Source organism: Protomyctophum bolini (genome assembly GCF_963924005.1).
Source record: "Protomyctophum bolini genome assembly, chromosome: 12".
Lineage (NCBI taxonomy): Eukaryota > Metazoa > Chordata > Actinopteri > Myctophiformes > Myctophidae > Protomyctophum > Protomyctophum bolini.
This window is the reverse complement of record NC_137873.1, coordinates 36588767-36604843: the sequence shown is the minus strand read 5'-3', so window position 1 is coordinate 36604843 and position 16077 is coordinate 36588767. Positions and strand designations below refer to the sequence as shown.

The window sequence follows — 16077 nt, the reverse complement described above, 5'->3', positions numbered from 1 at the left end:
CAAGCTCATAGCTTGTAGATCTGCAATTTTTGAAAAATCTCGGAAATGTGGCGCAAATCTTTGAATATATATTCTTTCAGAGTGAACGCTTTTAACTCAAATCTTTGCTTCTTGGGTCACTGGAACAACATATTTTCAGATGGGGGTCAGCGGCCAATTACATATAATTCTGGGGCTCCTTGACATGAAAAAGGTTGAGAACCACTGACATGGAAACATAGGTTTTACAGAAAACTGTAGAATCGTTCCCAGGTCAAAATGGGTTAACACTTTCAAAGTGCTGTTCTCTGCCTACTAGTGTCACCCGCTGGCTAAAACCACCGCGGAGCCTGCATGAATATTCAGAGATTGCAAGTCGGAATCTCAACATTGTCACTCTATTGAAAGTGAGAATGAAGCATCGCCCTCCAATTTATTTTTCTTTCATTGGGGTGAGGCAGTTCAGTGACTCATTATATGACCCTGCTAGGACATGTTGGGCTCATTACGATGACGCTCTCTGAGCTCTTCCTGGAGAACGGAGACAGGAAAGCATTAATAATGTTGGATGATCAGAAAACGAATAAATAAGAAAACATCCCCTTGACAATGCCACATGTACTATTGATGGTGAATGTATATAGCATGCATGTGCTTTTCACTAGATATATGTTATACGGCATACGATTGGAAAACCGGTCGGATTAAAAAAGGAGCACTCGTCTTTGGCACGAGGCAGAGTGAGCGAGGGAGGCTTTGATGTCACTGCAGTACAAACCAAACACCTGTAGAAGGGAAGGGAGCGTTTTTCAACAGTTTTGACGTGGGTATAATAATTTTGGAAATATTCAAATTTTCGGTATCGGGCCGATCATGAGAAAAACAATCGGGATCGGTCCCAAAAAACCTGATCGGAGCATCCCTAACACACACATATATCTATATATATATATATATATTTAAACTGAACTAGAACACTATAATTGATCTCCCTGCACACATTGATTCTGCCTCCGTGAGCCGCGGCCGGAGGCAGAATGTTTTCCGATTGTACGCCGTCCGTCCATCCGTCTGTGAACCTGATATCTCAGGAAAGCCTTGAGGGAAATTCATGACATTTGCCGTAAATGTCCACTTGGACCTGATGATGAACTGATTTGAAGTTGGTAGTCAAAAGTCAAGGTCAATGTGTGAGCTCACACACACAACACGTTCCATCGTGAAAACAGCAGCTGGTCTGGCGGAGGAATATATACGACTGCGATGCTGTATTTCTAGTTATTTCTAGTTTCTAGTCACTCTGGAGAGGATGTTGTTGAGCACTGTGAGGATGACCTGCATAGGCTAGGGCATTCACTTGAATCACTTCTAGTCATTTTTACTAGTTGACTAGTTGCCTAGTTTACTAGTCAACTAGTCGACTAGTTGTTTAACTACCTATTATGTAAAAAATATATATATATATTTTGGAAATAAATATTTGTACATTTAAAAAATGTGTAGATTGGTGACTATATAACTATAATCTACCTGATCTTGAGGCCTACAAAATCGGGAAAAAAAGAAAAAATTACTTTTTTTTCTTATCAACTAGTCAACTAGTACCAACAAGGTCGACTAGTGGATTTACTAGTCGACTAGTAAACTACGGTAGTCGACTAGTTGCTTAATGCCCTACCATAGGCACATTTCTCACAATTTAGCCCCCAGAACCAAGCAATGCAGACTGTAGTGTAGAGCAGTGATTCTCAACCTTTTTTTTTTCATTTCGAGGACCCCCAGTTTGATATGGATTTGGCCGTGGGATTCCCATTTGATAAGATCAATCTCTAGTGAGAGTGCACAGATGGAACCAAATTGGAACCTTTTGGTACTTCCTATACCATTTGGTACTTCCTATACCATTCTTGGGTGTCACAGACCCTTACAAGGGTCCATTTGGTTCCCATCAATCATTTATCCTGCAGGATCCCCTGCTGGAACACACACTCAAGGACCCCTGGGGGTTATAGAGAAGCTACTATAGATCACACCTGATGTGCTTGTGTGCACTCTGTGGATGTACAGCACCGTGTGATTCATTCATCTGTACAAACTGTTCCAGATGCACTCTTGAATTCATAGAGGAGATATTAAACCCAAATGTTCATCACTATTTTATGGCAAAATACCCGTAGACGTTTCACTTAAGAGTGCAGCAACGTACAATCAGTCATTGCCCACAGCGTCACTTTCATGTAAAACCACATTTGTTAGTTTGTCTGGCATATGTACTATAGAGACTGATGACTAATCAAGCAAATTCAGTCTTAATACCCATTTCGGGGTGGGAACACCCTTTTGGTGTTTTAAGCATTATGTTATACTTTAGCTATTAAAAAATAGCAGATCTACAAGCGCCGAGTGCCGCACTATGAGCTTGTAGGTCTGCTATTTTTGAAAAATCGCTAAAATATGGCGCGAATCTTTGAATATATATTATTTCAGAGCGAATGTGTTTAACTCAAATCCTTGCTTCTGGGGAGGGTCCCTGGAACAACATATTTTCAGATGGGGGTCTGGCGGCCAATTACATATATTTTTGGGGGTCCTTGACATGAAAATGTTTGAGAACGACTGATATAGAAACATGGGTTTTTCTGAAAACTGTCAGGATTCAGAAGACATTGGTGGAATCGTTCTCAGGTCTAAATGGGTTAACTCTCATGGCGGGGGGGGGAAGTGTAGAAGAGACAACATTCATTTATATTAGATGCACCTCATACAGCAGCCCATCAGATGTTGATGTTCACGGCGGCGACACAGACCACAGCAGTGGAGCCCTCACATCCATCCTAGGTGATTGCTCACTGACTATAATCAAAGAACACTAGTGATTGAAATATATGACTGTAAACAACAGATGGTTGTCTTCTTATTGGCTGGGTTACCATTATGAATAACTAACAGCCATAAAAGGAAAAAGAGTCACTGAGTACAACATTAGCATTCAGCTCCTCCTCTGGATTCCTGTCTAAGGGCTAATGATTCCCTGGATGCTTAACAGCAGAGTTTTCACTGGTACTTGTACCACTAGTTGTACTTGATTCCGCCCCTCTGGTGGTATACACACACACACACACACACACACACACACACACACACACACACACACACACACGGAAAGGAGAAAAAGGACACAAGTGGAATAAAATATTTATAGTACTACAGGTAGTTCTTCTGACCGAGCAATTGGATGAAATAGGCTATCCAGTCGTGCCGAAATGGGCATGACGGTCTAGCACACCTAGCCGTTAACAGAAGATTTGAAAATGGATGAATCACATTAGAAATATCATCAGCTGTGCTGATTAGTGATTATAGACTTGAGTTTTGTCAGAGGCTGCAGCAGCATTATTGGCTTAGGAATGGAACAAAAAGGGCAGGTATACACGCTCCTGTATTTCTTTAAATAATAACATGTCATGGAGAGCCAAATATGTTCTTAGGTGGTACTAGCATGAAAAGGTTGGGAACCAATGCTTTACAGCATCTACAGTAAGGCTGGACAATTTTAGGTCATGTTTGATGAATGTGGACACTGTGCCTATTTTGTTAAGCACCCCTTCCACAACAGCCAAGTACAGTACCGCCTATTACTGTTTGCTCTACCTTGATTTAAAATGGTCCTTGTCCCACTGTAAACTATTTTACTGCATGCCTTGCCTCTGTGCATTTCAATTATTCCATTTCCTGAATTGCAAATAACTCCTGGCAATAATTAACCCATTTTGGGCGGGAACCCCTTTTGGCATTATGTTATGCTTTAGCTGTTGAAAAAATAGCAGACCTACCGCTTTGTAGGTCTGCTATTTATTTTTTTTATCGTGAAAATGTGGCGCAACTCTTTGAATATTTATTCCTTCAGAGAGAACCAAATACATATATCTTTGGGGGGTGCTTGACATGAAAATGTTTGAGAACGACTGGCATAGAAAACATTTCAGAAAACTGTCAGGATTTAGAAGACAGAATCGTTCCCAGATCAAAATGGGTTAACCCAGTTCTTATTTCTGTGTGTGATATGGCACAGCAAATTAACTGTATACTTGACCGTCACTGTCTTCGTCGTACAGCCCCTCCTCAAAAAAACCAAACCTGGACCCCACCATCCACAACAACTATAGGCCCATCTCTAAGCTGCCGTTCACATCTAAACTACTGGAGAAGGTTGTTGCCGAACAGCTTACCTCCCACATGTCACAACACAACATTTCTGATAAATATCAATCTGGTTTCCGTAAACAACATTCCACGGAATCCGCACTGCTCAGAGTGTCAAATGACATTATGATGTCCAGCGACTCTGGTGAGTGCTCGGTGCTGGTCCTACTGGACCTGAGTGCGGCATTCGACACGGTCTGCCACAGCATTCTGTTGGAGAGGCTCAGCGAGTGGGTGGGCATCTCCGGGAGCGCCCTTGATTGGTTCGCCTCGTACTTAAGAGATAGATGTTTCTCAGTTGCCGTGGGTCCTTTTAGATCGGACCCTGCACCCCTCTCGTGTGGTGTTCCACAGGGGTCTGTATTAGGTCCACTTCTTTTTGCCATTTACATGCTACCTCTAGGCCCCCTCATAAACAAATTCTCTGGCATTAAATATCACTGTTATGCGGACGATATTCAGCTCCACTGCTCGTTCAAACCGGACAAACTGGACATTTTAACCACCCTCCAGGAGTGTCTGCTCGCCATTGACAACTGGCTGGGGAGCAGCCTCCTGCAACTGAATGCAACCAAAACGGAGGTGCTGATTGTTGCTTCGGACAAGACCGTCACTAAAGTGGCGTCCTTTATGGGGTCACTCAAGGGAAACATCCGCCCACACTTAAGGAATTTGGGTGTGGTATTTGACCAATCCATGCACCTAGACAACCACGTCAAATCACTCACTCGCACCTGTTTCTTTCACCTCAGAAATATTGCAAAACTCCGGTCCATCATCTCCCACTCTGAGCTAGAACTGTCCGTACATGCTTTTATATCTTCCAGGTTAGACTACTGCAATTCACTTTTCACCTGCCTCAACAAAACATCCATTGACAAACTGCAACTGGTTCACAACGCAGCCGCCAGATTACTCACCAGGTCAAAAAAGTCATGTCACATTACACCCATTCTAGCCTCACTGCATTGGCTCCCGGTACAATACAGAATACATTTCAAAATCCTCACTTTCACCCACAAAGCACTCCACGGCCAAGCCCCTGCCTACATCACTGAACTGATTCAACCTTACACAACCACACGCTCACTCCGTTCAGCCGATCAGCACCTCCTCGTGGTCCCCAGGACCAGATTAAAAACAAAGGGTGACCGAGCTTTTGAGGTGACAGCCCCTAGGCTGTGGAACGCCCTCCCCCTGGACCTAAGAACTGTCCTTTCTGAGGCCTCTTTTAAAAAACAATTAAAAACACTCATGTTTAGACAGGCATTTGGTCACATATAATCACTGTTTTTCTACTGTTTGTGTTTTTATTTTTGTTGCTATGTTGTTTTTCACTGTTGACCCTGTGAAAATGGCTGCTGCTGTTTTTATAGTTTTAATTTTGTACTATTGTAAAGCACCCTGTGCACTCGTGCTGAGAAGGGTGCTATATAAATAAAGGTCATTCATTCATTCATTCTTGTTTCGCTTGAGAAAACACTTACTGTTACCAGGGACGTGAACACACACACATAGACATCAAAGGGGGCTTGATCCTGTCTGTAAAACAACATGCCCTCTCCAGACCAGAGACAGTGGCAAAATGCCACTCCTTTCCATGCCATGCCGGAATTGCTTTTTTTTTTACCGAAGTCTCCTGAACTTGAACACAGTATTTTGCGTTGAACAAATTGATTTAGAAATCCATGTCGTTACACCGCATCTCCACTAGCTAAAATAGCAGATCTACAAGCTTGTGAGCTTTTTATTTTAGCTATTTTTGTCCCAAAGTGCCCTCTAACGGGGATTTCAGCCCCTGCCCCTCTAACACTCTCTGCACGTCCCTGGATGGTAGGCCTGCATTTTGAACTGTTGTGAAGCATGCCCCTCGAATCAATGTCCATGCCCAGGTGCTGTTGGCACTTTCCAGTATAAAGACAAACGGGTTCCTCTTATATATAGCCTACCTTTATTGAAAGGATAAGCCTCTTGAGATGTCGCATCTCATTTTAGAGGGGGTCCTCAACACAGATACATTGTACAATACAGTTCACAAAACAATACAACAGTACAACCATACATACAGACAGGACAAACAAAACAAAACAGAACAAAAGCTCTCCCAAAGATAGCTCCCACCCCACTGTTTCAACCCTAAATAGCAGAGTTCATATGGGGAAAAATATATACCCTTTGCACAATGAGACCACGTTATTAGGCAAAAAACGAAACAAAAACAAACAAGCAATACCAGCATGCCATAATGTGATAATAATGAACAGCAGCATCGAGCCAGCAGGGAACACATATGAAGGTACATGCAGATCAGTCGGTATGTTATATTTATGGAAAACAAGGACAACTGCCAAGAAGAGTACGTTAATTTAAAAGCATGAGCACGGCGTTAGAAGGTGTATGAAAATTGATTCCTTAAATACGTTGAGGGAAGTGATTGATCTGAGTGTACTTGGTAGCTCTTGTACTGCTGGATCTGAAAAGACATTCAGTATACGGTATACTAGGGATGTGCCGATATACTTTTTTCGTTCCCGATATCGATCCCGATAACACCGTTTCTGTGTTAGCCGATAGCGATTTATACCGAATACCGATTTTGATCATTAAATCAAAACTTTTCAAGATTCCAATTCAAAAACGGCACAAAATAATTCAGGATTTCAATTCAAATATTGCAAAAAAAATAACTGATCTACAAGTTCGAAATGCGTCGCAGTGCAACGCGTTTTGAGCTTGTAGATCGGCTTTTTAGATGCAACGTGGCCCTCTGGAGTGAGTGTGGAAATATATTGGTGTCCCTCTCCATCGTCAGAGTTGCCCACCCCTGTCCTCTACTGTATCTCGACCACATTTAGTGTCCTCTGAGTGTTTACTGCAGCATCACTTTGATCCAGTCTGTCAATATTGCTGAAGCTTTTAACATTGTAACGTATTCTCTGCACACAACAATACCCTTTTCAAGCGCCAAGGTCTTCCCACATTATGCCCCTTTAATTTCCGATTGGACGCATTTCCAAAGTGACAGTATTGAATTTGTACATGCCATTGCACCTTGTGCTATGTGCCACTTTATGAAAATCTGCAGAGTGAATTAATATTGTGATTTATAACAGTTTAATGACCACGCCTGTTTCATAGAGCCTAATTGAGACGATGTAAGACGACATGCTTCGCTTATCCAATCCATTTGCCTATAAGGCTCAAAGTTTACATGAATATATCATATGTTAATGACACGCGGCTAATTGGTCCCAATCATAGACTGTAAAAAATATGGACAAAGCGTTCCCCGGGTCTAACATGGACGTAAAATGAAGCCTGTAATTCCTTGCACTGTAAGTCGCCATATTTCTAGATCCGTTTTGGCCCAGCTGGCCATTGGCTGGCTCCGTTTTGGCCCAGCTGGCCATTGGCTGGCCCAGACAACGAGGTGGGACTTCCCCCTTACTATTCGTTGGTTTTTATTTTGACTGAACGGGGGCTGGCTCCCGTTCATAGACTGTAACGGTAGCCACGCCCCTCAGAACATACACATGTTTTTAATAAATGGGACCATAATTTTCCAAAAAGAATAACATGACATGAGAAATGAGACTTTAAACTAGTGACTGGAAGCAGAAAGTATTCATGACCATGTTTATTAAGTTAATACAGTCTAGGTGAAGTTGGGCCCAATGCCAGCGCCACAACAGGCCATTTATGAACTTTCAGGAAGTCCCGATTTCCTTAGTGGCTTCACGAAATATCTGTCTGACTGCCCCCCCCTGGTCCCAATTAAGGAATGCACTGGTAAGGGAAAAAAGCAATTGTGCTCGGGTAGCCGTTGACCTCTAAACGATATTTTACCCCCCTGCGTGTCACCACGCAACACACGGCTTTATGTATACCGTTCCTCGACATCCTTCCTATGATTATCAAATGGAATGATCCTCCTGGACTTATAGGCTGTGCGTCCCACCACCTGATTGCCGAAGGCACTACTTTGCCAAAAGCCATACATCACAATCAGGAAGGTCAGGAGCTCGGTCCATAAATGTGTCTATCACTAATTCACTTCTGTGCTGTATCACCCATGAATGCATTTGGCGTACAGTCAGAGAGAGCAGCACTGGCCGTCTCAAAGTATTGACTGAGACGTAATAGAAGGGTTATACAATTTTGACAGTTGCTTTAACGGGACCACACACAGCACATAGGATGTCACTCTTGACTCCGGGTAGAATGATCAATGAATGCAACACTCATTTAAGTAAGTTCTTGGTAAATGTACAGTGCACAAAGAGCTGCGTCGTGAAACTGAACCAACCCAACAAGAAGACCCAAGTGCTCTGCTGACGAGGCTGTCACACAATTTTGCCAGGTGAAAAGAAAATATAATGCAGACCTGTCAAAATACACTGTGCGAGGAGAAGAGTGCAATGACAGACAGAACAATGTGTTGAGTGGTTTAATCTGATTAAATTAATTGTAGGGCGTAGACGAGCACGTGTGTCCCCTCCGATTAACGCGTGAATTCGCCAAACACTTCACCATGACAGTATAACGAGTTTCACAGGGAGGAATGTGTGGATTCCCAGTTTCAGGAGATTTTATGCTTTATGTATAAAGTATAAAGGGGAATCATATAAAAGGACAAAAGGATTGGATCTCAAATTTAACCTGGGGCACTCCACAAGGAGGAGAATAGGGGAAGAATGGTCACTATCTTGATACAAAAAAAAAACCTACAATATGTCATATATAATGTAGACCACTGCATAGTTCCAGCTTTGCCAAATGACTGTTTGTGACTCTAGTGCAGTCTCAACTACGGTCTGTTGAAATCTCGAAAATTCGGATGACAGAAATGATAGCAACACCGTTTTCAGACTTCTTTATACTTTCATCAGGATAGACTTGATTATAGAACCTTTTTGAATACAGCTGACAGTTTTCTGCCTCCGCCCCCCCCCCCCCCCATCTGAAAATATGTTTTTCCAGGGGACCTCCCCAGAATCAAAGATTTGAGTTAAAATGTTCACTCTGTAATAATATATATTCAAAGATTGTTATAGGCACATTTTCATGATTTTTCAAAAATAGTTCATAGCGCGGCAATCGGTGCTGCACTATGAACTTGTAGATCTGCTATTTTTCAATAGCTAAAGTATAACTTAATGCTTTAAAACACCAAAATGGGTTAATGATTCCATTCAAACACTACATTACCATCACAGTAAAACACAGATAACCCATCTCATTTTGCAAACTATTTGCTGCTGCAACACACTGCCGCCAGGCAAAAATGGTCATTTATCATCCACTATGCGGGCCACAGCTGTCCTCAGGTCTAAAAGAGATGGAGATGTCACAATCTCACATATCAGCCAGGCAATCTAAAAGCCTGCTACTCACTTTCACTCCTTTTACCATTGTGTCAAAGACACAAGAGCGTTATTTGAAAAACACTGCTTGTCGAATTGGTAGCACTAGCAGACGCGGTGCTATATATGTCCAATGGAGTGGCTAAGAGTAGCTGACTCAACTTAAGTGACACAAAAGGTTCGGTCTAGATAGAATAATGCGCTGTATTCAGAGGACTGCTCGCCCTCGCCAGTATTTCAAGGCACACTGCTGGGATGAAGTAATCATCCCTGAGTCACCAAAAGTGTTTTTCTTTCATTCTTTTTTTTCCTTTCTTTTTTTCTTCTTTCACTCCATTGATCGATGTAGACATAGTACATTTTTAAATAAGCCCCAAAATACTGTCAAGATTATAGTGCTTCATCCATCAAAGGAGAGCTGTGGTCTGCTGTGTCTATGTTCCAGCTGTAGGCCTACTAGTACATGGGCAACGCATGGCGGCCCCGGGGGGCCACCTTCACTTAATGGCCCACAGGTAATAAGATATATTATTTTTTTCAGACCGCTTTAATTACTAATAATAAAAAGACAATAAAATGTTAATACTAGTAGTCATTATGCTAGCTTAACCCATTTAGGCCTGACGTCGAAATTACAAAAATGTCCTTTTAAAATGTATTTTTTTCCTGAAAAACCTCATGTTTCTATATCAGTGGTTCTCAATATTTCATGTCAAGGACCCCAAAGGTTTTCTGAAATTGGCCGCTAACCCCCAACTGCATATTTTCACGATCTGTGTTGGGTGTAATGGCGCTATTAATAACTGCGTTATGTAAGGGACTACTTTTATTGGTAACGGAATAAAGTAACTTGTTAGTTTTGCAATTTAGTAGTTAGTTCCTTAGTTACATTTGCAACAAAGTAATCCCGTTACTATAATGTGTCCCTGTTCATTCTGTTGGCAAGATTTAAAAATAATAAAGCCCCGAATGTCTGCGGAGTTTATTTCTCCTGCCTTCTGTGTGATTTATCCTTCCAAGCCCACTTATACCAATTCAATTCAATTCAAAGGGCTTTATTGGCATGAGAAAACATACGTTTACATTGCCAAAGCAGAAAGAACAAAACCACAGTACAGCAATACAATCAAAACAAAAATTATGTACTTTGAAGGTCAGAATCTTCAATAGATCAACTTCTGTGTACCAAGATAACTCGATGCAGGTATAGTGCAGGAATATACACAATGATTAGTCTTTAGGGTGGTTGTGTTCCATTTGATATCCTTCTCCTATCACAGCAACTCACAAATCTTGCTGCTGTGTTTGCACATTGTTGTACTTCGCCCAGCAGATATGGGAGTTTTTTGTCATTGGTCATGTTTGTACCATGTACTATACATCCTGCGTCTACTACATCCTGTAGTTCACTTAAGAAATAAAAGTATTGTTACAAGCAGATTTTATTTTGAAGAGGAAGAGGAAGTTGTTTCGGTTGTAGCCCCAGCTACCATGACAGTGGTAGTGGTGCCGGGTGGTGGAATAATAAAAACAACATGCTTTTAGCCAAAGTTCATAAAAACCGCATGCGTCTATGACTTAAACAATGTAGACTAAACACTTTGGAATTACGTTAAACATGGTATATCCTCCGTGGCGGCGTCATTAGGTGAGTACTAGTAAATTAATTGTTAAGTTTCATAGTATCATTCATCATCAACAGGCTGTTGTTGATGATGCCCCCCAAAATGAACAGGGTACACAGCCTACAGGATTCTCATTATGTTACTGTCACTGCCTGCAAGGATGGCCGCCGTGCCATTTCTTATAAACTATCTAATTCATACGTGGGTCGTCGTGGGTCCACGTGGAGTTGTTATTGTTGTTCATGGGCCATGGTGCGCGGCGTGGAGAGGGCATCAGAGCGCAGCGCAACAGCCTAGTATGGTATTGTCTGTACTCTCTGCACTATAGCTCTTTCTGTCCAGTCCTACGTGTATAGGCTGGCGATTGTGCCGACTTATATTCGTTAATAAAGAGAGCTGTAAAGGGGATATTGTCTATGGTCAGTTCATGGTGTGTATCATTCTCGTTTTTAACCGGGCCATGATAATGCGGCGCATTAGGCAGTAGGGCTAATACAATGTAACCAAATTGCGCAAGCATAAAAAAATTGGGTTTCATTGTCTGGTAACGGAAAATAACGGAAAATAATCTAACTTGTTACTTTTCTCAGAAGGTAATCTGTAACGGTAAGGGATTCTTTTCATGGGCAGTAATCCAGTAACCTAACGACGTTACTTTAGAAAGTAACGATGCCCAACACTGATCACGATTAAACCTACAAGTTTATAGCGCGGCACTCGGTGCCACGCTATGAACTTGTAGATCTTGGCTGGATCTTGTCCTAGCAGCTGAGCTTAGAGCTGATCGTGGAGGTGGTGGAGGTGAACGGAACGCTAGTTTAGTTTATTCAAAAGACTAAGACTTACAGTACGTTTTAACAGCGGGAGACCTTAGAGACCAAAGGCAAGCGTCACTTGAATTTCATTGGCTATCGCCCACTCTCGCTGGGCGACGTCGCCCAAAAGATGAATTATTTTAACCTTTTTGGTCGGCGTTCCTCCCCCCACTCTTCGACCATCGCCTGTTCGCCTGCTATCGCCTCTATCGCCAATAGTTGCCAGGTCCCATTGACAAATAATGCACTTCCGGAAAATGTGTCTGGCTCTAAGGCCCGGGCCGTGGCTCAGTGGTCCAGACACATTGGCTGGCAATCCAGTCTGGCAGACGGCCTTTACTGCAGCATGTCACTCCCCCATCTCTCTCCCCATTTCCTGTTAGCCTACTGTCTGTCCCTCTATAAAAAATATAAAATAAAGGTCTAAATCAAAAATATTCTGAAAAGAATTAACACTGCACCGTATAGTTCCACAAACCACGTTCAACCCAGATCCGTCTCAAACAAGGGGTTAAATCAATGTAGCTCCTATCCCACTAAAATGTGGAATGCCCTACCAACAGCCGTTAAGGAATGTGAATCCCTAGCCTCCTTCAAAACCACTCTCAAAGAGCACTTACAGGCAGCTGCAATTCGAAACTGGCCCCTGTAAAACAGTAAAAGCCATCATCAAATACGGTGTATTTGATGATTTCTTTTTTTGCGTAGAATTTGTAATGTCTTTAAATGTTTTGATTCATTGAAAAATGGAGGACCCTATATGTAAACGATTGCGGTTTCATCCTCTTAGCAGATTTTGTATTGACCTGTACTTTCCTTGAACTATACCAATTCTGCGAACTGCTTAATAACATTTTCAATCAAATCAATCAATCACCGTAGCAGCTAAAGCTAACGTAGCCTCGGAGACCGCAGGCATTTAAAGCTAACGTAGTGACTGCAGAGCATGCTGCAGACAGAGGCCCCACACAGCTACACAGTTATTTCTGTTTATGTTCCGATTAGTCTTTTGTCAGTCAACGAGGACATGGACTTATGGTGCTGCAGTCCGGGTAGGGAATGAGACATGAAGGAGTTTAAGTATCTAACTGTCTATCTGTCTTGTTCACGAGTGAGGGGAGGACGGAGAAGGAGATCAATCGGAGCGGCAGGGGCGGTATTGCAGTCGCTGTACCACACTGTTGTGATGAAAAGAGAGCTGAGCCAGAAGGCAAAGCTCTCTGTCTACCGAGCAATCTTCTTTCCTACTCTCTCACCTATGGTCATGAAGTGTTCCTACTCTCACCTATGGTCATGAAGTGTGGTTCATGACCGAAAGAATAAGGTCACGAATACAAGCGGGGTCTTCGATGGGTGGCTGGCATCTCCCTTAGAGATAGGGTGAGAAGTTCAGTCACGTGAGAGAGACTCGGAGTAGAGTCGCTACTTCTTCGCTTGGAAAGGAGCCAGCTTCGGTGGTTCGGGCATCTGGTTAGGAGGCCTCTCGGGCATCTCCCTAGGGAGGTCCTCGAGGCATGTCCCACTGGGAGGAGACCCCGGGGCAGACCAAGGCGCAGTTGGAGGAAACACATCGACTCGCTGGCCTTGGAACACCTCGGGATCCCCCCAGGAGGAAGTTACTAATGTTGCTCTGGAGAGGGAAGTCTGGAGCTCTCTGGTGGAGATGTTGCCCCCACAGCCCGACTACGGATAAGCAGTTGAAGATGGGTGGATAGATGGATGGATGAGGAAATCAATACGTCCTGTATTGTGAGTGCGTGCGTGCGTAAAATATTTGTATCATATAATCCCTACAACCTGGGCACGATGCAAATAACCCTTTACTACTGTACTAAAAGGAAAGAAATCTATTGGTTTCCTCAAAAATCGAACAAACCATGTTATACTTTGGCAAATGGTCTGCTGTAATGTTAAGTTTACTGTTAATCATAGTCAGTGGGCTTAATGCCAGACCACATGGTCCATGACCGACCATTAAGTATACAGAGGCCTTTTCTCCCATTATATGTACAGTAGTGAATTATTTTCCCTATTTTCTTTTCCTTGGTTCCTTCTTGTCCTCTATATGTCTACTCTATTGTAAATGAAGTTCCATCATAGACAAACAGATTTGCATATTTCATTGAGTTTAGTGTTACTGCGTGCGCAGAATGCGCAAACATTTATGCATGGAATTTTGTTTCAAATGCAGATAAATTGTAATCTCCCACCACAACAATGATCACAGTAGAGCGACACATGCATTCTTCAGCTCGACAAAAAGGTTGCAGGGAGCCCACAAAGCATACTAACCCATTCTGACCTGAGATCAGATTCATACGAGGTTTCCACGGGACACACACTGGTCTGATTAACCCATTCTGACCTGAGATCAGATTCTAAAAATGTCAGTCGTTCTTCGAATTTTTCAAAAATAGCAGACCTACAAGCTCGTATCGCGCCACTCGGTGGCGCGATATGAGCTTGTAGATCTGCTATTTTTCAATAGGTAAAGCATAACATGATGCTAACACCAAAATGGGTGCCCGGTCAGAATGGGCTAAAGAGCTGTATTTCTCAAAGGTGTTCCGTTGGAAGATAACAAATCACCGGCATGGAGAATAATTTGTGCCTGGCATACAAAATGTAAGGACACAGAAAAAATATAAGCAAATTGCCTAGTATTGGTATTCAAAAGGCTGGAGCTACGAGGTTGTACGAGGTGTGGTATTTGAGAGGAGCCGCGGTATCATAGACTGAGATCTGAAGTTCCTAGCTTCGCATTTTGATTCTGACTGATGCGTCCGTGTATTTATTTCCTAGTTCTTGCCGACGAAAACAAGACTTTGAATCACTTGTCATTCAACATCACAATATTACTTTCTGCGTGTCGACATCACAATTATATGATCTGTTTGGGCTAGTATGATAAGCCCCTTTGAGTCACAGTCAGGAGTTCTTAATCAACATTCTTGACTTCATTACATGCAGTGCTGCGTTTTGCTCTGAAAGCATTCCGTTTCTGTCTTTTATGCCTTTTATCGCGAGTAACAAAACCTTGTGTGCGTGTGCTTGCGTGTGTGTTTACGTGTCTCTCTGTGTGTGCTGTTTGTGTGTGTTTTATTTCAGCTCATGCTGGATCTCAGCTTCTCTTCTCTTGGTAAAATGGATTTCCACCTTTAACCTACGGTTTAGGGGGTAGAACAACACTTGGGTCACGCCGCGGGTTCTCCTGCTGTAAGAGAACAAACGTCCATCAGCGACTGTCGGAGATAAACCCTTTGCTAACAGGACAGCTGGGTCTGCCCTCGGCCCCTCCCTCCTGCGCCGCGGCCGAGTCGAACCCTCTGCAACAACAGCAAACTGCCAGCCAGGAGAGTTTGATCTCAATGCTTTCCCCTTCGGTCTGACAGAACATGGTCTGGGAAGCTGCTCTGCTACTACGGGCTGGATTAGGGAGCAACTCTCTGTACTCGATGGCTAGACCTCCCCATAAACAGAGCTGGGGGCCTTTCTTCTGAGGTAGGCTTAAGTATTATGTTGTTCCACTCTTGTTCCCTGCATGTCCCCCCCCCCCAAGTATGATGTATTTTTGGGGTATTTTTGGTTCTGTAATTCAAGCATAAGCTATATATAATCCATGTCCCATGAAAAAGAAAAAGAAAAACTCACGTGGCAATCATGACTGATTGCAACGGAGTGGAATTGGCTTATGTAAAGTAGTGTATGTTAGACTGCTTGCGCATAATCATTATTGCAACTGTGTGTGTGTGTGTGTGTGTGTGTGTGTGTGTGTGTGTGTGTGTGTGTGTGTGTGTGTGTGTGTGTGGGGTGGTGGGGGTTCAGATGTTTACTATCGAGCATGCCTCTCAGTTATGACTACTGTTCCATTACCATGACTACTAGCTTTGTGTCTCTCCCATTTAGGCCTAAGGCCGATTCTAAAAACGCCTTCTAAAGCCTAACCTAAGTCTTCTGAAAAACTTCAAATATTTATATAGCAGCATCAATTTTTTGTAATCTTTGAATACTGTACATACTGTACAGAACCCATTCAGAACCCATTCTGGGCGGGGTTCCCGCCCAGAATGGGTTAAGGGTTTTGATGCTCAT

General features: G+C 42.8%; 1 protein-coding gene across 4 annotated transcripts in view; it reads left to right on the top strand.

The window, feature by feature from the left end:
- The window catches only part of sntg1 (syntrophin, gamma 1), a 66625-nt gene that overhangs the window by 7160 nt on the left and 43388 nt on the right, over positions 1-16077 (top strand). For 3 of the 4 annotated variants that reach the window (XM_080778079.1, XM_080778078.1, XM_080778076.1), the window contains exon 2: positions 15094-15486. The gene's annotated coding sequence lies outside the window, so the exon portion shown is untranslated. The remainder of the gene's footprint in view (positions 1-15093; positions 15487-16077) is intronic. The other variant, XM_080778077.1, reaches the window with a different exon arrangement.